The 21,841-nt window shown below is 40.5% G+C and overlaps 1 protein-coding gene and 1 pseudogene across 1 annotated transcript in view; both read right to left on the bottom strand.

Annotated features, from left to right (window-relative positions):
- AUTS2 (activator of transcription and developmental regulator AUTS2) overlaps positions 1–21,841 on the bottom strand; it is a 1,212,191-nt gene that overhangs the window by 786,643 nt on the left and 403,707 nt on the right.
- LOC102265087 (large ribosomal subunit protein eL38 pseudogene) lies at positions 15,629–15,865 on the bottom strand (annotated as a pseudogene).

Below are 21,841 nucleotides of genomic sequence, written 5' to 3'. Positions count from 1 at the left end.
TCATGAATTAACAGTCTCTCATCTGAAGAGTTAAAACAACAGCTGATTGCTGTAGAATGTTTAAACTGCCAACTTTCAGGAAACTCTAGGCAGCAGATCTTAAGAGATGCCCTTGACCCCTGTGGGGATGCAGGCAAGAATGGAAGTAGGGTTTCTTCAAAAGGCAACTCCACAGTTTTGGTTTCCTGGTATTACATTCCATTAAGTGCCTTTCTAAAACAATGTTTAGTTTCAGTGTGGGAAGAGGTATAAGTGGGTGGCAGGAACCTGACAGAGGTTCTGCGTAGAGGAACGGAATCTCAAGTAGATGACATGTCCTATTTATCAGTGAGTCTCTGTGTTTGGCAAAGAGTAGACTTTCACAAATAATTTTGGAAGATCTGCTCCACAATCAAGTTGAACTAACAGTCTCTTTTACCTTCCTCCTTTATCCATCATGGATAGACACTGACTAGTGTGTGTCCAGTCTGAACATGACCATAAGCTGAAGGAAAATCCAGTGTTAGAACTAAGTGATGGGGTATTCTGGTAAACTGATGAGATTCATCAGGGGAGGAGCTGTTACAGAACCAAAGGAATAAGAGATCCAAAATATGTTGCTGTATGCCCCACAAATCACATGAAACCGTTATGTGAATTTTTTATATCAACAAATCATCTGGTAACAATAATACTAACATCCAAAGAACACTCATACATGTCCGGCACTAGTCTAAAAGTTTAACTATTATGAGCTCATTTAACTGTCTCACCAGCTCTATTAGGCAGGTGGTTTAACTAAATTCATCAAGGTAACAGTGACAGTAACAGAGCCAAGGCTGAACCAACCCAGAAGCTCCAACTTCAGAGTCTGTGTTCAAACCACTACATTACACCTCAACTCTTCTCTTACTAAGAATGTTATTGACCAATCAATGAAAATAAACATAAATGAAGTTAGGCAAACCAGTGTATAACAGAAAAAGGGAGGACAACCACAAAAACTGTTTTAAAGGTAAGACTTCAGACTTCTTTCTTCTACCATAAGCAACTCACCAAAGCAAGTTGCAAGTAGATCTCATGTCATATTAGAATATACCACAAATTAAGTCAGATTTATTGAGCACTACTTGCTATTTATAAGGAATCTGGTTATGAAAAACTTGGAAAACCAGGATCTCTTTGGCAGAGAAAAGAGTCAATGACATAGAGAAGAGATTTAAACAGAAAAAAAGAAAAAGAAAAATCAGTGAAGTTTCAGCCGCAGCTTGGCTATAATAAGTTATCTTGAACAGTCATTTCTCTTTTATGGCTCTCAGTTTCCTGACTTATAAAATCAAGAGGTTAAAGCAGGTCCCTGGTATACTTTTTAGTCCATATAAGGTACGGTTTTTGTGAAATCCAGATGCTCGCTGATTTTAAGGACGACTAGTCCAGCTGCACTTTATTACACTGAATATGCTTTATTTAATCCCTTCAACTGTGAATGCACAATTCAGCACACAAAGCAAAAAGGAAGATATAAAGGATGGTAGTTACAGAAAAAATTTTAAAAGGATACTATACTGAGAAACTTCATGGACAGCCCCCAAAAGGGGTTAAAAAAACATACACACAAAAACTATTTCCAGATATAGGAACTAAACTGGGAAAGTGATTTGCATTTCTATGGGAGGCTTGATGATGGTTTGATGTGGGGAGGCTGCATGAAACAGAGACCAAGGAACTGAAAAGAACATTGGGGGAAAAAACAAAACCTAGATTCTATGCTCAATCTTCCTTGCAGGCTCTCAGGATGAGTTCTGAAGAGTCAATTAACCTTCTCATTCCTGAATTTATTTCCAAATTGTCCACTTCACCCTTGCAAATAATTCCAAATGTGATCAGTTTTTTAAAAAAATATTTAAAAGAAGAAAAAAAAAAAATTACATAACTGAGTGTTTCCCAATTCTCATTCTAAAGACTGCCTTCCGTAGGTACTTCAGCTATGATGGCCAATTTGACTTTACTGGAGAAAAAAAATCTGGAAATACTTGTATATGAACAGAAAGCCTTCTGTGGTTGAACAGGCCATAGCAGCCCCAGGAGAGATTCTCCATCTAACCCTCTGCAGGGCACAGAACCAGCTCTGAAGCCGATTCGTGGGAATCCTTGTTTGCACAAGTCACGGGCATTCGGCCTTTCGTGAAATGACAGCATGAAGCTCAGAGGAACACCACTGTGCCCTGCAGCTGTGGCCAAGACTGCAATGTTTAAAGGTTACAGTGATTAAGCACTGTGATTAATTTAGTCTCAGCAAAATCAATTCCACTCAACCACAAATCTCTAATTTACATACCGGAGCAAGCTAAACTTGATTCTGATCAATATAATTTGAAATGTATGATAATCTCCCATCCTCCTGTTCCCAACCTCTCCCTCTCCCCATAAAGAAAGGTTTTATTGGGAAATCACAGAAAAATAAAATTTACATTCATTTTGGAAAAGTTAACACAATCTTTGATTTGGCTAAATATTATTTTATGTCCTTGACGTGGTCATGTATCGATGTGAGAGTTGGACTGTGAAGAAGGCTGAGCACCAAAGAATTGATGCTTTTGAACTGTGGTGTTGGAGAAGGCTCTTGAGAGTCCCTTGGACTGCAAGGAGATCCAACCAGTCCACTCTGAAGGAGATCAGCCCTGGGATTTCTTTGGAAGGAATGATGCTAAAGCTGAAACTCCAGTACTTTGGCCACCTCATGCGAAGAGTTGACTCATCGGAAAAGACTCTGATGCTGGGAGGGATTGGGGGCAGGAGGAGAAGGGGACGACAGAGGATGAGATGGCTGGATGGCATCACCGACTCGATGGACGTGAGTTTGAGTGAACTCTGGGAGTTGGTGATGGACAGGGAGGCCTGGAGTGCTGTGATTCATGGGGTCGCAAAGAGTCGGACACGACTGAGCGACTGAACTAAACTGAACTGGCCATGTTTCAAGCAGCAGAATGTACTGAACTTTAACCTAGATTGCTGCATAATGCTAGAGACACAGAAATCTCCTAGAAGTTGAGGCTTTATGTCATTGCCTCAGCAGTCTCTATCATACATACCAGCTCAAAAACACCACCAGACTATGTCATGTTTACTGGTGTATCATACCCATTTCTATAAAAATATCAAAAAGTTTGTCAGTGAAATGTACTTGACATTACTTTCCGTTCTCTCCATGGTGGGGCCACACAATGTGTGAAGAGAAAGGAATGAAAGGACAGAAGCAAGTGAGATGACACCCTGTTTACAGTCCTTCGCTGACCAAGCATCAAGAATTCCCAGCTTCTGTGTGGACTCTTCAGATCAACTTTAGCCCACAAAAGCTACCAGAATGGTTCACTTTATAGTCACCTCTCCATCCCCAAAAACCTTCACTAGAACTACCGACCACACAATCCTAATCGTTAAATGAAAAAATATTACTAAAAGGAGGCCGAGGTAATATACAGAAGGAAATATAGAAACTCCACCCCTCAGTCAATTACATGTCACTAAATTAACACAGAATATTTCTGTCAAAGTGATCCTCTTAAAATGAGGATCACTTCCCTCACTTTTGTTTTTAATGTAACAAGTCACCTCTATCCCCGAGAAAACATTTCCTTGACCATTAGAACAACTGTCTATTCTTTCTTCTTTCTTTAATAACTGATTGTAGAGTATGAGTTCTGCTTTTACTTAAAGTCTTTGTATACTTCTCTTAATATATTGAGATCTGCCTTCCATGCTTCTGAAATTTTTCTCCCAAAAGGAAGCAATCATAACATTCTGAAACCAAGTAGTCCTGTTTCAGCTTCACAGCTGCAATAATTACAAATATGGACATTACTCTGAATTTGAGTTTTGAACAACTGCAGGCAGGGAGATTGAGAATTCAACCCTCTGTGTCTAAACACAAGGCAAAAAATGATGACCAGCTGATGCTGAAAAACATCAATATTTACAGAATAAAATTCAGACAGAACTACAATAGAGACATTTGCCTCAGCCATGGACACTTAACTGCTTTAATAATTTTGCTTAAAAGGAGATACGGGTAATTCATTCGAGAATTAAATTTCATTTTGTTTGGTGTATTGTTCATAGTCAGTGCATATTATTTCTTTGCATGAACTGTGAATCAAGAAGAAAATCCTCTCACAACATGGATTGTGTCACTTCAACTAATTCTTTTCTTATTGTCCTTGTAAAGCTTCTGGTAAAAGGACTCTGCCATTTATTGAGGAGATTATCATACTATGTTATCTATAGTGGTTACAAATGTGAACTCAGAATTCAGATACATCTGCCCTTAAATTCCAGCTCAGTCACTTAACAGCTGGGAGATTTTGTACAATTATTGAACCTCAACTTTTTTGCATCTACATCCTTAAAGGTGGGGATAATGACAGTACCCAGTTCGCTAAATTTTAATGAGGGCTAGGGGATGACAGAGGATGAGATGGCTGGATGGCATCACCAACTCGATGGACGTGAGTTTCAGTGAACTCTGGGAGTTGGTGATGGACAGGGAGGCCCGGTGCGCTGCAATTCATGGGGTCGAAAAGAGTCGGACACAACTGAGCGACTGAACTGAACTGAAGCGAGATCATTCCTTCAGTCACAGTATCTGGCTCATGGTGAAGACTGAACAAAATTGTTCACTTCTTACTGTTGACCATTCTTATCAGGCACTATCATGGGAACAGGGGATATAAGGACAAGTTAAGACTGCCTTCTCAGCTGAGACAGCCATATGAGCTCTTGCCTAGGAAAAACACAAATGTAACACAGGACTCTAGGGGGAGTGGGCAGGGGAGAGCAGCCACCAGATTTCATCTCTTCACATTTAAGCCAGTGCTGCTTGGTTACAATAAAGCAGATGAAACTGCTAGCACCACAGAACAGCTGGACACAGAACCCCTAAGAGACGCAGAAGAAACACCGTGTTCATAGTTTTCAATTTCTGATAAAATGGTAACAGTTTAGTCCTGCATAAACTGTGGCTGCCTCAAAAGAAAGACACCACGTAACAGCAAGCACCTTGTTTGAAAAGTCTTTGTTTGGAGTCACCTGCAGGAACAAGCCCTGGGAAGCTATCCACACTGGTTCCACTGCACCAGGTAGATTACCTGCTGGGCAACGTAATCTGAAACTTCCTGTGCCAACGCCACAGCAAGAACACCTACTGAACACGACACTTCAAGCCGTTATCTCCCTACAATCACCTGTCATCTGAAGAGGCACATATGTCTGTACACAGGTGCAAAGGAAGCAAAAGGCCTTGTGTGTCAGTGAGCACATGAGAGAACTACTGAAAATCTGAGAGCAAGAGGAAATAATAATACAGTACTCAGAAGAAAAGCAAGTGAAACTAAGTTCAGTATTGAGATCTTGATTCATTGAACACATACACTTAGAGAACTGGATGAAATACCGGAGTAGACAATGACACATGAGAAGACCTCGATCATTTCTGAGGAGGCAAGTTTTGTGTTTAAGTTCTCTTTTTTCCACCATCAAAACCATCCCCGGAAAACAAGAGCACAAGAGTTAAGAGGAACGATTTTGCTTGGATATAGGCCTTTCCTTTCTAATCCTCCTAATTAGTTAAGAGCAACGCCTCATTTGGTGCTTCACTGGATTTAAGATGTTTGTCTCTCTAAGCTCCTGTTTAACCTGAGAGCAGAGAGTGGGCTTCAGTTCACAGTCAAGTCTTCCATGGGGAACAATATCTAACTAGAATCTCGTAATACTTTGCTTGTTATTACTTTCGTTTTTACAGTTATTGTCTTACAGCAAGTGATACTTGCCATCTGTCTATTACAGAGACATAATATTCTTTTTAAATAAATTTGTTTAGGCAAAAAAGAAAAACCAAAACGAGTTAGTTGGAAAAAATCTGCTGAATAAGTAACTGTAGAGATGGAACTCCAAAATGGCAAGAGCTGAGGAAGACAATAGGGGTCCTTGGCTAATATAGTTATTACTTCATGGCAAATGGATGGGGAAACACGGCAACAGTGACAGACTTTTTTCTTGGGCTTCAAGATTACTGAGGACAGTGACTGCAGTCATAAAATTAAAAGATACTCGCTCCCTGGAAGAAAAGCTACAACAAACCTAGACAGCGTATAAAAAGCAGAGACATCACTTTGTCAACAAAGGTCCATAGTGTGAAAGCTATGGTTTTTCCAGTAGTCATGTACGAATGTGAGAGTTGGACTATAAAGAAAGCTGACTGCTAAAGAATTGATGTTTTCGACCTGTGGTGCTGGAGAAGACTCTTGAGTGTCCCTTGAATAGCAAGGACATCAAACCAGTCAATCCTAAGGGAAATCAACCCTGAGTACTCATTGGAAGCTCTCATACTTTGGCAACCTGAATGCAAAGAGCTGACTCACTGGAAAAGACCTTGATGCTGGGAAAGACTGAGGGCAGGAGGACAAGGGGGTGAGACAGGATGAGATGGTTGGATGGCATCACTGACTCAAAGCACATGAGTTTGAGCAAACTCCAGGAGATGGTGAAGGACAGGGAATTCTGGTGTGCTGCAGTCCATGAGGTCACAGAGTCGGACAGGACTTAAAAGACAAGAGAAAGAGGAGAAACTGAAAGCTCCCTCCACAGTTCATCCTAACTATGTCCATCTCCCATTCTGCCTTCCATGGGTCAACACTGAGTTTCATTAAGTCAGTTAAATGTGGAAAAGAGGAATACACAGTGAGGTTACTAAAAGAACTATTCAATCCAATAGTTCTTCCTCTACATGGGGGAATGTAGGAGAGCTGGAAGTGATGTTCGCTTTAGCAGAATTCCCAGTTCCCACATTAGAGATCCTTCTCATCTCTGCTGGCTGCTCTCAGTTTAACAGGATATGAATTTCAGGAGACCGGATTTATTTTCCCAAGCCAAGTTAGTCCTCGAGGTTTAGACAGTCAGTAAATTGTTGCCACCAGCTTTAGGAAAGGAAGCAAGTTTTCAGTAACAGAAAGATTAATAAGTCAAGTCACAGAAAGATTAATAATCAAATCATTGTTCACTGCGTCACAGGTAGGTACAGCTGCAAGCCTGTGGCAAAAATAATCTTTCAGTTTCCAGCTGCATCTCCACATTTCTACCCCTTGCTGCACCAAACTTTAAAGAGAACTAAATGCTTCCAGTTTCTTCCAGTAGAGAGTGTTTTCCCTGAAATGAGCTAATGTCTATAAAAAGCAACCATATGGAAATTTCCTGTATAAAATATTCTTTCTCCTAAGTTCTCCATGCCCACAAAACACATACATATACACACAAACCTATTTACCAGCACTTAATTCTCTATAACCCAAGCTCTACAAAATCCTTTTGTTAAACTACCACTTGTTTGATTTTTTTATCCCCATAGCAGAAATACCTTAAATTATAAATACAACTCAGTTATCTGATCTGAAAAACCATCGTCACATAGTGATCATATCAAGAGTTTTCTTTCAATTGAAGTACATGGACAAAAAAATTTTGTCTCAGTGTCAGCGGGGAGTGCTTTCAGATATTAAGCTTAATCTGATCTTCCTGATTGCGAAGGCAAAGGCAAGTCTTCTAACACCATTAATGTACAATTACCTATAAAGGATGCCGACATGACTATCTTCATTGTGCCCCTGGACATTGCCCCTCCCTCCTTAACACCGGGATTGACGCACAAAGGAAAGGAGTGTGGGCATCAAGCTAAGGAACGATCAAGGGAGAAGTGGAAAAGGGGAGGCTGAGGACCAAGTAAAAGCAAGTGAGACAACGAAGGGACGTGAAGGCAAAACCAAGTATGCAAACCTCTTAATTTCTGACCTCTCAACACCATAAAGTCCTGTATTTTTACATGACTTGCCCTGGAAAATGGATGTTAAAAATCATTTGTGAGTTAAACAATAAACTGAAGTGTCCATAAAGAAGGTCTCTTTGCAGAGGTAAGCAAGGAAATGAGGGTAGAAATGAGGGAACAGAACAAGGAAGAAGGGAAGTACAAGGAGGAGAAGAGACCTGGTTGACTCCAGCTTTGCTCTGTCCAGATTCACTTCCGTAAGCACGTCGGGTGGAGGCCAATTCCAGAACTCCGCATTATTTCATCCGCCAAAATGGCCGAGTGACCTTTCCATCCTCGGTGCCCCCTTCACTCCCCTGCCAAGCTTTACTTAGTCATGGTTGAAAATAGGGCCCTTGGGAGAAATCTTGCCTTTTCCTAATTTCAGGTCAACATCTAAATAGCCTTTGCTCCTATTAATATTTTAAAGAAATACCTCCAGTAAGATTTACTTAGTAATCTGGCAGATCTTAATATATTAAAAAAAAAAAAATAAGTATGTGTGAAAAATTACTCAAGTAACTAAAGCAAATCTCCTCCATGGCTGTCCAACAATGGCTTTGATCCCTAGAACTGAGCTCGTCCTTATAAACTTTTCCTCCCAATTTCAAAATTTTGTTTCCTGAGCACCACTGAATGGATACATCATGTTTGGAAATTTTGGAGGGTATCCAATTTGGGTATAATTTAAGATCTTTAGATAGAATCAAAAGAAGATTTCAGTGATGCATAACAAAATACTCTGATCCCACCTCAGGACAGTTTAGATAAGGCAAAATCTCAGTGGCTGAAAATAACAAAGGTTTATTTCTCATTCACATTACCTATCTGCTACAAGTCAGTAGAGGTTCTCCTATTCACAGTCATTCAGGAATCCAAGCTGATGGTGTGACTGACATCATGAATATCAACTAACCCTTACAGAGAAGAAAGGAGCTTCACAATGGCACAGAATAAAGAATCTGTCTGCAATGGAGGAGATATAGGAGATGAAAGTTTGATCCCTGGGTCAAGAAGATCCCCTGAAGGAGGAAATGGCAACTCACTCCAGTATTGTTGCCTGGAAAATACCATGTGCAGAGAAGCCTGTGGGCTACATTCCAAAGAGTTGCAAGGAGCTGAGCATGTCTGAGTGACTGAACATACACACACAGAGGAAAAGAGAATACACACCCAGTAGAGTACACACCCAGAAGTCATGCTCACATTTCATTAGCAAAGTAAGTCATATGGCTTCCCAAAGTTAAAGTGGCCAGAGAAGGCCATGTGACCAGAGTGGAAGACAGAGACAGAAGAGCTGAAATATTTGCAGACAGCCTTAATGACCACCAAAATATGTGGAACTACTTTGAATACAACTGAATATGAAACTTCCAAAATACTAACTATAAACTGAGATGCAAACTTTTTACCCTATTCTATAAGATTACGAAGAAAAGACTGTGATTAGCAATCTGAGGGCAGAAGACAAATTTGACAACTCTGTCTCAAGTATCATTCACTTTCAACTGACCTAAGACAAATGAAGATTGCTTCTTCTTTTAGTTAAAAATATCCTTCATGACAGATGAAATATACTTTAAAAAATAAAGCTTGCAAATAATACATCTTTGTTACTTACCATCATATACCACTGAATAGGGAAGACAAGTATCTGTTAGTCCCCAGGGAATAATAAAGACAAAGCCATACATTTGATTAGTACTTTACAGTTGAAAAAAAATATTTTGACAGGTCATTTTAGGTAGGCACCTTAACTACAATTTTTCAATATTTTAAAGGTGAACATGGTAGATATGCAAATCTCTCAAAAAGAAAAACAAAACCAGAAAGGCTTGGAACTAACCCAGTCAAAATATCAACTCAGGTCTCAGGAGAGCTAAGCTAGAGGCCAGTTCCACAATTTACAAATCCTGTGGCTGAGGGCAAAGACTTTAGTACAAGTCTCATTTTCTTCATATGTAAAGTAGATGAAACACCTTGGACCAAGTTACATCATAGGGTTATCATTAAGATTGAATAAAAAAGTACAACCCACAACACTTTCAGTACTGTAAAACAAGACTCAAAAACAAGGGGGCATCATTTTGATTATAGAAGATCCTTATTACTGGTTGCTGCCCGTACTAATACATGTGTAAAATCACAGAGGGAAAGGCAAGAGGCAGTTCCTTCTTTAAATAAAATCAAAGTTTTGGGACCACCTAGGTTACTAATAAGGTTACTACTAGGTTATTTGCTGCAATTCAGAGAAAAGAATACAGCCCTCTTGTGTGTCAACCAATGTTATGTCTAATCTCAGTGCTGTAAGCAAATTATTCATTTGCCACAAATTGAGAACTTTCTACAATACTGTAATAAAACACATATTTGGTTTTTGTCATAGTTTCCTGACATAAAGCTTCTAAATGCCTTGGAATTCCTGAGTGATAGGAGTGTCACTTGGGTTTAGTTCTGAGACAACTTCTGCAGATGCCCAAACAGCCTCAGGAGGATGGGAGGCTGGTTGTCAGAAAGACAAGGCATGAGTACAGGGTTGGAACTTTCACCCGTACCTATCCCCACCTCCAATTTAGGGGCAAGGAGGAGAGCTGGAGATCTTCACACCAACTGTCAGCAATTTAACCGATCACACGCATGTACTAAACCTTCCATAAAATGCCCTCAAACGACAGGGTCCAGGAATTTCGGGGCCGGTGAACACACTGAGGTGCCGGTAGAATGGCCTACCTGGATAGGGTATGGAAGCTCTGCCCTGTTCCTGACTTGTGCACCCCTGCCCCCGTACCTGTTCCATGCATCGTTTCCGCTTGGCTGTTCCTGAGTTGTATCCTTTATACTAAACTAGTAAGAAAAAATAGCCTAAAACAAATGGTAACAGGTAAAAGAAACAAATATATAATAAGGTACACCACAGAAGAGTGAAATATATAATACAAGGTAATTTTTAAATGGATTCCAAAAACAAACAAAAAAGGATTACCTATCAATAATATAATAAAACCAGGGTCTCACCTCAGGTCATACATTAAAATAAATTCCAGATAGGAACTGAAGAGTTGTCTACAAGTAATAAAACCATAAAATAAAGGAAAATACAAGCTAAAATTGATGATATGTGAGAGGGGTATACAGGAAAAAAATATATGGACATGTACATACTTAAAACAGTCATATAAGTAGTTTGTTCAAAAATATGAAAGCAAGTAGCAGAAGAAAACATATTTTAAACAAATGAGATGAAGGGTTAACGTGTATGGTAAGTTTTACAAAAAATTTAACTAGCCAATAAAAGCAGTAGGACAGAACAATTTACAGATGAAATACAAATGATCAATATCACATGAAAAATGTCCAATCTTTCTAGTAAGAAAACGAATATGGAAAAAGTGAGTGATCAATCACTTCAAACATCTATAAAGGTAAAGCACATCTGGTGATATCTGAAGGTAGCAAGGCCACAATAAGCAATCTTATGAATGCAGGAAATATGAACTGATTAAAAAAAAAAAATCTTACAGGGCTTCCTTGGTGGCTCAGTGGTGAGGAATCCGCCTGCCAATGCAGGAGACACAAGTTCAATCCCTGACCTGGAAAGATCCACCATGCCTCGAAGCTACTAAGCCCTTGAGCCACAACTATTACCGAGCCTGTGCTCCAGATCCCAGGAGCCACAGCGATCAAGTCCACGAGCTCTAGAGCCCGTGCTCCACAACGAGAGAAGCCACCACAACGAGAAGCCTGCACATCGCAACTAGAGAGCAGCCCTCGCTTGCTGCAGCTAGAGGAAACCCAGCACAGCACCCTGCTCCCCCTCCCCCGCCAAGAAACCTGAGGCAATATGTATCAAGTGTCTTAAATATACTCAGACTTTTTAAAGACGGACAAATAGTAAACAGCATGAATTTCAGAGACAAACCATCCAGATTCAAGTCCTGACTTCACCTTACATGCACTTTGTGACCTTGGGCAAGCTACACAGTGTTTTTCTGCCTCCGCTTGACTCATGTCTAAACTATAGATAAATTCATTCTTGCTTTTGGATTAATGGGCTTCCCAAGTGGTACTAGTGGTAAAGAATCTGCCTGCAGTGTAGGAGACCCAGGTTTGGGAAGATCCCCTAGAGAAGGGAATGGCTACCCACTCCAATATTCTGACCTGGGGGATTCCATGGACAGAAGAGCCTGGAGGGCTACAGTACAGAGTCGGACACGACTGAGAGACTTTCATTTTCAATTTCACTTCTAGACTGATATGAGAATTGAAATGTGCAATGCATGTAAAACATGTACTACAGTGACTGCTATATAATAAATGTTGGATGAAATTAGCTATCATCATTACACCACCACTATCACTACCACCAAATCCATCCTAACAAGTGACCAAAGCATTTTGTTCTGGTGAACAAGAGGAATACATATACCATGACCCTGAAGGAAAATCTACAAGGAAATATACCAAAGGTAAGAGTGATCATTCCAGAATTACAGACAATTTTACTTCTTCTATAACAGATTTGTAAGTTTTCTACAAAGAGTATGTTACTTCTTGGAAAAACAGCTATCATTCTGAGGAAAAGAAGGGAGAAGCTCCATACCTGCAGTTGTTATTTTTACTTTGTAATGATAAATACAATAAAATTAAACAAAACCAAAGTTGTTTCCAACGATTATCTCCTCAATGTATCTATTCAGGTATCCTGCATTTCTAAGTTCTGATCCTCACTGAGAAACCCAAGAAAAATATTTAAAGTAACAGGTGTAAAGAGAGCAATTGAAGATAAATATCTAGCCCTCTGAAATGATAGTAAAGTAGACCCTTGAACAATGTATGAATTAGGGGCATTGGCACATTCCCCACCTTCCCCACCCCTAAGCACAAAGTCAAAAATCCAAGTTAACTGTACAGTCTGCCATCCTTATCAGTGGTTCTACATCCACAGATTTAACCAACCACGGATCATGCAGTACTGTGGTACCTACGTATTAGAAAATATCTGCTTATCGGTAGACCTGCACAATTCCAACTGTGTTGTTCAAGGGTCATCTGTACATCACCTGTGCCCAATTCTACTTAGCTAAAATCTAGGGAGGGAAACAAGGATGTCAGAACTCCTATTCTGGGTTCAGAGTACACAGAAAGCACGATCAGAAATCCCTGGTTCTTACGGAGGCAAAGATAGCAAAGCTGACTCTCTTCACCTCTTCCCTCTTTTGGAGTGAAACCTCAGAAACAAAAGGGCTGCCCTGGCAGAGGTGAGGTTTCCATAAGGCATCTCCACCAGCCATGAGAGAGCATGCTGTTAAAAGCCTCCACCAGATCCCTTCTGCTTCCTTCAGACTCTGCTAACAGGATAGAGTGGGTGACGGGGGCGTAAAGTGAGTGATCGGGGTACAGGATCATTCTATAGAGGTACCACACAAGCAACCTTCTTTAGAACTGGGGGGAGCATTATCAAAGCTCTTGTACCATCTGTCTGTGGAGGGAAGAGGGAAAAAAATACAACAACAACAGCAGCTGGTGCAAGAAGTAGCAAGATGTTGGTCCTAGAAGTGACAAGATGGGAAATGACAGGAAACAGCTTTTCACTCCTCCAACAGCAAAAGAAGCGTGCAGCCTGTGTTCCAGTGTTTGAAAACCTCCAGATGCTGCCCTCGTCTCACATTTCCATATCTTTGTTCAGACAACATCTGAAAGCCTGCCTTTCTTTTTTTCAAGCACTCTCTTTCTTCGGAGGAACATACAAAGCTATCAAACAACAGGGCTTCTCCCCCTCCTCTCTCCTACAGGCAATGTGGGATGAATTTTAAGTGTCACTGTGGAAGAAAAAAAAAATGTACAAACAGCATCATGTGAGCCTCTGTGAAACTTTTTCCAGTTGTCGATTTCAAGTAATACTTACCATGTGCTCTGGATTCCGTCATTTGGCAGTTAAACTAACATTAGATTTGGAGTAGAACTTCTAAAGAGCTGAGGAATAAAATCTCTGCGATGATCAGAGTTCAGGGGATGGGGAGGCCCAGGCATCTAACGACCACGTGGAAACAGTGGGAGGTGCTTCCTGAGGCAGGGCACTAAGCACTGCCACATGCGCGCCTTTCTCTAACTTTAAACTCTGGGTTTATGGAGTCAGAAATGTTCTAAATGATACACACACAGCCCAATGTCAGAATTTCAAAGGACTGACATACAAAGTTAATAAAATATTCTCATTTAGCATTATCCCATGTGTTAAAGATACAAAACCAGTTTTCTTAGAACTCTGGAATATGCTCATAAAATATACTAAAATTATATTGGGTAAAATTTAACACTTTATTGGATGTCACAGATCATGTCTGGGCATTGCATCACTTCAGGCTCCATCAGCCTACGTGGTCTTGTGTGTGGTACACAGTGCAAGCTCCCCTCTGTTCTCCATCAGGTCAGCTCAACCTTTACAACTCAGGTTGGATTCCATCTCCAGAACGTTTCCCAAAGTTCCCTCTCTGAGAGAGTGAGTCTTTCCCATGAACTCAAACAGTATTCACTGTTCAGTTTACAAGAAATAAAGTAAAATAAATATAGACTGTTCTTGCCATGTGCTGTTTAAACAAAGTCCCAAAATCATTTTTTACTTTTTTAATGGCTCACTATTGCCTACCACAACATATATATATTTTATTTTGGATTTGACATGCTGTGATCCCAACAGACACACCTGGATCCTTTATCCTCCTGTGTCCCTTCAGTTCAGTTGCTCAGTCATGTCCAACTCTTTGCAACCCCATGGACTGCAGCACACCAGGCCTCCCTGACCATCACCGACTCCTGGAGTTTACCCAAACTCATGTCCATTGAGTCGGTGATGCCATCCAACCATCTCATCCTCTGTCGTTCCCTTCTCCTCCTGCCCTCAATCTTTCCCAGCATCACGGTCTTTTCAAATGAGTCAGCTCTTTGCATCAGGTGGCCAAAATACTGGAGTTTCAGCTTCAACATCAGTCCTTCCAATGAACACCCAGGACTGATCTCCTTTAGGATGGACTGGATGGATCTCCTTGCAGTCCAAGGGACTCTCAAGAGTCGTCTCTAACCCCACAGTTCAAAATCATCAATTCTTCAGTGCTCAGCTTTCTTTACAGTTCAACTTTCACATCCATACATGACTGCTGGAAAAACCACAGCCTTGACTAGACGGACTTTTGTTGGCAAAGTAACATCTCTGCTTTTTAATGTTGTCTAGGTTGGTCATAACTTTCCTTCCGAGGAGTAAGCGTCTATCTTCCAAATTGCTGCTGCATATTCACACTACATATTTTAGGACTCTACAGGCTTTATACAAACTACTGTCTGTTTTTGAAACACCCTCATTTTGACCTGTCAAAGTTCTATTTGCCCTTTAAGACAGTGCGCTAATCTGCTGTGTGATAACTTCAGTCATGCATCCAACACAGACTCGTCCCTCTAGACAGTTATATCATCTTGCCTCCAATTATAGTCAACTACACCCAGATGCCTCAGAATCCATCTGCAATGCAGGAGACGCAAGTTCGGTCCCTGGTTGGGAAGTTCCCCTGGAGAAGGAAATGGCAACCTACTCCAGTATTCTTACCTGGGAAATCCCATGGACAGAGAAGCCTGATGGGCTGTAGTCCATGAGGACACAAAGAGTTGGACATGACTTAGCGACTAAACAATATCACCACCCCCCTTGTTCATACCTAGCACTCTCCTTTTCCCTCAAACACACAGACACCTTTTTAAAAAGAATTTTTGTTAAACCATTATACAGTTCAAATCAGCACGCCTGGTTCATTTCAGCTCCTTCACTGCCCAACCAGGCGACTAGGACTGCTTCAGCTTCTCGGCTTTCCCTTTGTCTATGATGACCAAGGTGTAAAGGTATCTTCTGAATTGACCTTTAAATTTCCTGTTATTCTTATTTTCCTTGATCTTGACAGACCTGGCATTGTCTCACCTTGCTATATGCAGAAAGTCCTTTATTTCTTCAGTTTTGAGAGGCCAGGCAAAGAGGCACAAAGAGCACATGGCCACACAATGAGCAGCAGAATGGAAGAGAATGGATAAGCTTTCCTTACCCTTCCCAAAGCTCCTTTAAGGATCAGCGCTGGATCTTAGGTAGCTCAGAGCATGGATGAAAGTTTTTAAACTGAAGTGACCTTTTATAAATTATAAACCATGTTGCATTAAATTATAATCAAAATGCTTCACTTACCCCAGGGCAAGAAAGAAAAGCAGCCACTCCAGTGATGCTGGGGGATACCAGAGAGGCCGTGTTCTCTCCAAAAACCCAACTTGAATTCCTACAAGTCAGCATCCCTGAACTGCACATTTGACAAGAAACCTTATTTAGCAGTTGTTTCTTTTCTGCTTTTCTACCAATTCCCAAGTTCCCTTGAGGGGAGTGTCTTACGATCATTCACTCCGTACTCCTTGACTTACCAAAGTTAAAACACAAGCAATGGTTAGAGGCAAGCAATCTATAACTGATGCATTTGGCTGTACCTTTCTCATCTTGACAGTCTGGAGTAACACTTTTTACAGAGGAAACCAGTACTGCTGTGGATAAGAGATTTAGCCAACTGTGATCACTGGTTTGAGAGCCACTCAAAGCCCAACTGAGATTGACTCCCCAACCTTCATTCTACCCTTCCCCTACTGTGTTGGGGCTTTGCCCTTGAGGACATAACTCCAGCTCCAGGCCTAGTTAAGCCCATCAAAGTCCTTTCATCCTCTCTGCCAGCAATTGGTCTGGAACTCAGGCCTAAATCAATCCAGACACGCCAACCCAAAAGGACAGTTTTTTATGCTCATGCCCCCAATTTGTCCAGAGGCAGAGGGGAGATCTTTGCCTCTGTCTGGGAAAGAAGTCATTTTCCCTTCAATCTCTCTCAATCTCCCTGGCCCACACTCCCACATTTCTACAATTAGCTATGAGCAAAGCGTGAGGCCCCGGCAGCCACTAATAACTATGCACAGATAGCTAACAGATGAGACAGGAAGAAATGAGGTCTCTGAGGACAGATACACACTAAGTCACTGAATTAACCTACCTGAGGCCCTCCCCACTTCTGAACTTGGTGACCCCATAAGTTTCCTTACTGGTTAAGCAAGTTTGAGTTAGGTTTTCTAACACTCATAGTTGAAACCATCCTAACTTAAACATTTAATGAAATTCTCTGCAATTAAAAAAAATCCGCTTGATACTCATTTCAACTCTATGCTTTAATTAAGAGCCATATAACAAAATTTTCACGTGTGATTATAATTTTTTCGTTAGTTGACTGAACAAAACAAGATACCAAACATAAATATGAAACAGTATCACATGAAGTAACTCAATGTTTGATGCAGTCAAACAACCAGTAGCTGGCCAGGATCACATTAACAGGGCATCACCAAAGCATCACCCACTCAATGGATATAAGACTGAGGAACAACCAGCAGCTGGCCAGGATCACATTAACAGGTCATCACCAAAGCATCACCAACTCAATGGACGCAAGACTGAGGACACTCCAGGAGATGGTGAAGGACCAGGAAGGCTGGTGTGCTGCAGTCTACAAGGTCGCAAAGAGTCTGACATGACTCAGCCACTGCACACCACCACCACCACCAAGGCATATAGACTGTAAACAGGCTGGTTACAAAAAACTGTTCCTTTAATTGGTGTCTGCACTGCACGGTGTAGTGCCTGAATGTTAAACAGCACTTAAAGATAAAAGCAAAACTGTGGGTTTGAACTCACGTGTTCAAGAAGAGATAGAACTACTAAAGAGGAATGCACTCTGGATGCTGAAGGTGTGCTAGGGTAGGAAAAAACCAGCACAGACCTGAAGATACTGATTCAACTTTCTCCAAATCATCCTGAGTCCCAAGAGAATCAGCAATAACTCCTGAGACAACATGCCAGTTGCAACATTCAGACAGCAGCTCCCCTGTTAAATTTCAGGAATTCTCCTCTCCCCATGTGTGAAATAGAGGAGTTGTATGTGTTCCCTTCTAAGGCTCCTTTCTGCTCTGAAATGCTGGACCACACAAACAACCAGAGACTTGATTTTCTACTGTGTATGATGAGGATTTCGATCTTAATACTTATCTCAATACTTTTTCATAAATATTTATTAGGTGCCTACTATGTCCGAGGGAAAGGGCCAGGCCCTAAAGAAATGCTGAGATCAAGTATGTTCTTTACCTCCAGGGTATTACAGACCCCAGGGAAGGCTGCTATCAATATAAAAATTTTAGTGAACTAAATTAAATCCAAACACATTACAAGGTAACCAGACCATCAAGTCCCAGTTTTCCAGGATAAAAGTAATGAATTAGAATGATAATCTCTAAGTACCAGGTGAATTTTACAACTAGAAGGAACCTGTGCCACAAATCTGAATAAGATGTTGTAAGTGGGTAATAAAGAGCAGTTTCCAAAAATCAATTTTAAAAGGCTGTGCTTCTAAGCCTGCCAAAACCTCAGACTCATGATTCTCATCCTAGTTCATCTTTGCTATTTCTACCAATGAAGCATGAGAAATTCCGAAGCCCTTTCTTACCTGCCTTGCTGATCAATTTCTTATCCCGTTAACCTTCAAACTTTTTCCAGTTCCTCCTTAACTAATTACTTTTTACTAAACAGGAAGCACGCCATTTATAAATTCTGAATCTCTGATGGCTTACGGTATATGGCACACACATGGTAAGCAAAACATACATATGGGACTACATTTTTAAACTTATCCCATGATAATATGTGCAAACTTCATACCTTACACCTTGAAAGTTGCTTTCTGTTAAGTTTCCTCAAACTTTCATGTGACTACCAATTTTTCATACACCCTACAAGGACTTGTTCTTGTAACTACTTAAATTGTTTTAACTTGACATTAGACAAGTTAAATGTCTTTAAAACTACTCTCTGAAAATCCCTCTTTAAGTACAGTTTTGCTTTCCCCTTGCCAAAGCAGCTTTTAAATCCAATGAATTTTCACAGCTATTTGGATCTTTTCAATTTAAAGATTAGCTGCTGCTGCTAAGTCGCTTCAGTCATGTCCAACTCTGTGCAACCCCATAGACAGCAGCCCACCAGGCTCCCCCGTCCCTGGGATTCTCCAGGCAAGAGTACTGGAGTGGGTTGCCATTTCCTTCTCTGATGCATGAAAGTGAAAAGTGAAAGTGAAGTCACTCAGTCGTACCCAGCCTCCTAGCAACCCCATGGACTGCAGGCTCCTCCGTCCATGGGATTTTCCAGGCAAGAGTACTGGAGTGGGTTGCCATTGCCTTCTCCGTTAAAGATTAGAGGTGATTTACAAATACACCAAAATGTGCAGAATGTGAACATTAATACTATCTGTGATGCTGGGGAAAACTTACTTCAAATGTTCCTATCTATCCCCTCCTCCTCAAACATACACAAAACAGTCACACATCCACTACTTCATTCTATGTTTCTATTAAGGTACTCAAAAACACCAGTAGTTTTATTGTGAAAGACACACTGCTGACTCACTAAATGTGTCAGCTGAAAATTGTGTCTCCCCTCTCTATTTTCTTTTTTCATGGCTGGGTTTTGAACCTAAGTTTACCTAACTCTTACCTTTTCACCTTAATTTGGTCACTACCCAGATAGTCAAAATCCAGCTGTGTCCTGTTTTTCCCACCCAGCATATTTATGATTTAACCAACTCAAGGGACATGGGTTTGAGTGGACTCCAGGAGTTGGTGATGGACAGGGAGACCTGGCATGCTGCGGTTCATAGGGTCTCAAAGAGTTGGACATGACTGAGCGACTGAACTATTTTTGAAACATTTGTGACTACAGCTTCATTGCAAAGACAAAATTTAAATATGATAGACAGAAGGATAGGCATTTATGCAATGATCTTAGTTCTATCCAGAGTGAAACAAATGTTCTTAACCAGTGAAATAATAATGAAATTATATATCTTGATAATCATGCCACCGAACCTGTATTTTTCTAATTGTTCACAATAGAATCAAGGAAGACAAGGCAAAAATCTTGCTGAAGTCCAAATGAATTGTGTCTATGACATGCCCTTGAGTTACTGTCCAACAGTCTTGCTAAAGAAAGAACTGAAGGGTATATCTGGCTTTCTGTAAGGACTGTACTTTTTTCTCAGTGCTTAGTCAACTGTCACTTGTTCTGAAATACTGTCCAGGACCCAAAGAAAAGGTTACAGAATTTACTTACACTGTTTTTACTAAAGTCAAAACACACTGCTTCAAAGATGATGGTGAGTCTATAATCCACTGGCCTCAAGAGCCAGGACTCCACGCTCTGCAGTAAACAGATGCTCCCTCACAACCTACTCTTTCACCTTTCACCTTCCATGTCATCTGTCAAATCTCACTCTCCCATGTTTAGTCAGAAGCTCACTTTCCTTTACAGAGAGGTCAAATGCAGAACTGGAACTAAAGAGTCCTGCAATTTGCATCATATAGCGCTACACCACTCACCATTAGAAGTAACCAGCATTCTCAGAACAAAACTCAAGAAAGCCTTTGCTTTTTCTTTTTTAAGGTTTTTGAGATTTGTTACTATTAGCTTTTTCTAGCCAGCACTGAACAAACCTTCCAGTATATAAAAGCTCAAGTTTAAATCAACCCAGCTTTCTGCTGTCAGGCAGATCATTGTAATGCATTACAGAAGGTTTGGTTGAATTCCAAGCTTCTGTCTAGTTCTCAGGAATCAGAGCCTTGGCCAATGGGCATAGAGTGAGTCATGACCAATTTTTCTACTGTTGTATTAAAGGAGGCGGGCAAAAGAACAATCCCTTAGATAACTAGAGACACTGGCCAAGAACTGGTGCCATCTGCTAATATGGGTAGAAACGACACTGAACAGAGAAAGGTTGGTGAGGGGGCAGATGGGACTCTCCTAGTCATCTGGTTTTATTATCCTTGCTCCAATTTGTGTTTGATAATTTGAGCTAAAGATAGAAAAGATACATCTCTCCACTGGAATAAGAATATGATGGGAGAACACAAAGTTGAATTACATCTCTGCCCTGCTTCTTCATTCCAAACAATTCCCACACCATCCTTTGGGTGAAGAAGGCAAAAGCCTCATCTCTGAGATGAGAGCCCAGAAAGGTATTTTCAACTGTGCATTAGGATTAGACTTTCCACTGCTGTTCTTTGAATTTTGTGGCTAATAATTTGTACAGCTGGACACGACTGACATTTTTATCTGTAATAACTTGACTTAGCTCTTTAAATTTAAAAGCCAGAATAGAGAACAGTATGATTACAGCACAATCTGAGGGCCTAGTGAGTGACACATGATACAAAAATCATTTTGATCCCACCACTGTTTACCTCTTCTAACTCCTGCCATTTCTCTCCTTTGCAAATTATACTCATTTTATTGTTTGCAATTCTGTCATTATATTAGACTGATCATATCTCTATGTACAGAGAGCTCTGATTATTAAGCTAATTCTTAAAAAAAAAAAAACTGTGTTGCAATACAACTGATATAGTAGAACAATTTGGGCATGAGTTTTGCATTTGCTTGTGTACAATTTTATATATAACAAATACAAATAGGTGCTATCAAACAGTATTTGTCTTTCTCTCTCTGACGTATCTCACTTAGCATAACACCCTGCAAGTTCATCCATGTAGTTGCTAATGGCAAAATTTCATGTAAGACGCATCTTACAGAACCCAGGTCTCCTTGCTAAGCCTCACACACTGAGGAGAGGTGACAGTGGAGGTGTTTTCTGTCTGAAGTGACCTCTCTCAGATATCTGCATGGCTTACTACTCCCTTACCTCCAGCAAATCCTGGCTATAAGTTCCCTCAATAAGGTCCAACCTGACTGCATTATTAAAAAATTCACTATTCTCCAACTACATAGAGAGGTTTTCCTCTTTACATGCTTTCTATCTAGAATTTTTACCTTCCAAAACACTTAAAGATTTATGTACTTAACTTTTTTTTCTTGCATTATTCATTAGAATCTAAGCTCAATGACAGGAGATT

The sequence above is a fragment of the Bos mutus genome, chromosome 25 (assembly GCF_027580195.1).
Source record: "Bos mutus isolate GX-2022 chromosome 25, NWIPB_WYAK_1.1, whole genome shotgun sequence".
Taxonomy (NCBI): domain Eukaryota; kingdom Metazoa; phylum Chordata; class Mammalia; order Artiodactyla; family Bovidae; genus Bos; species Bos mutus.
This window is presented reverse-complemented; position numbering and strand designations above follow the sequence as displayed.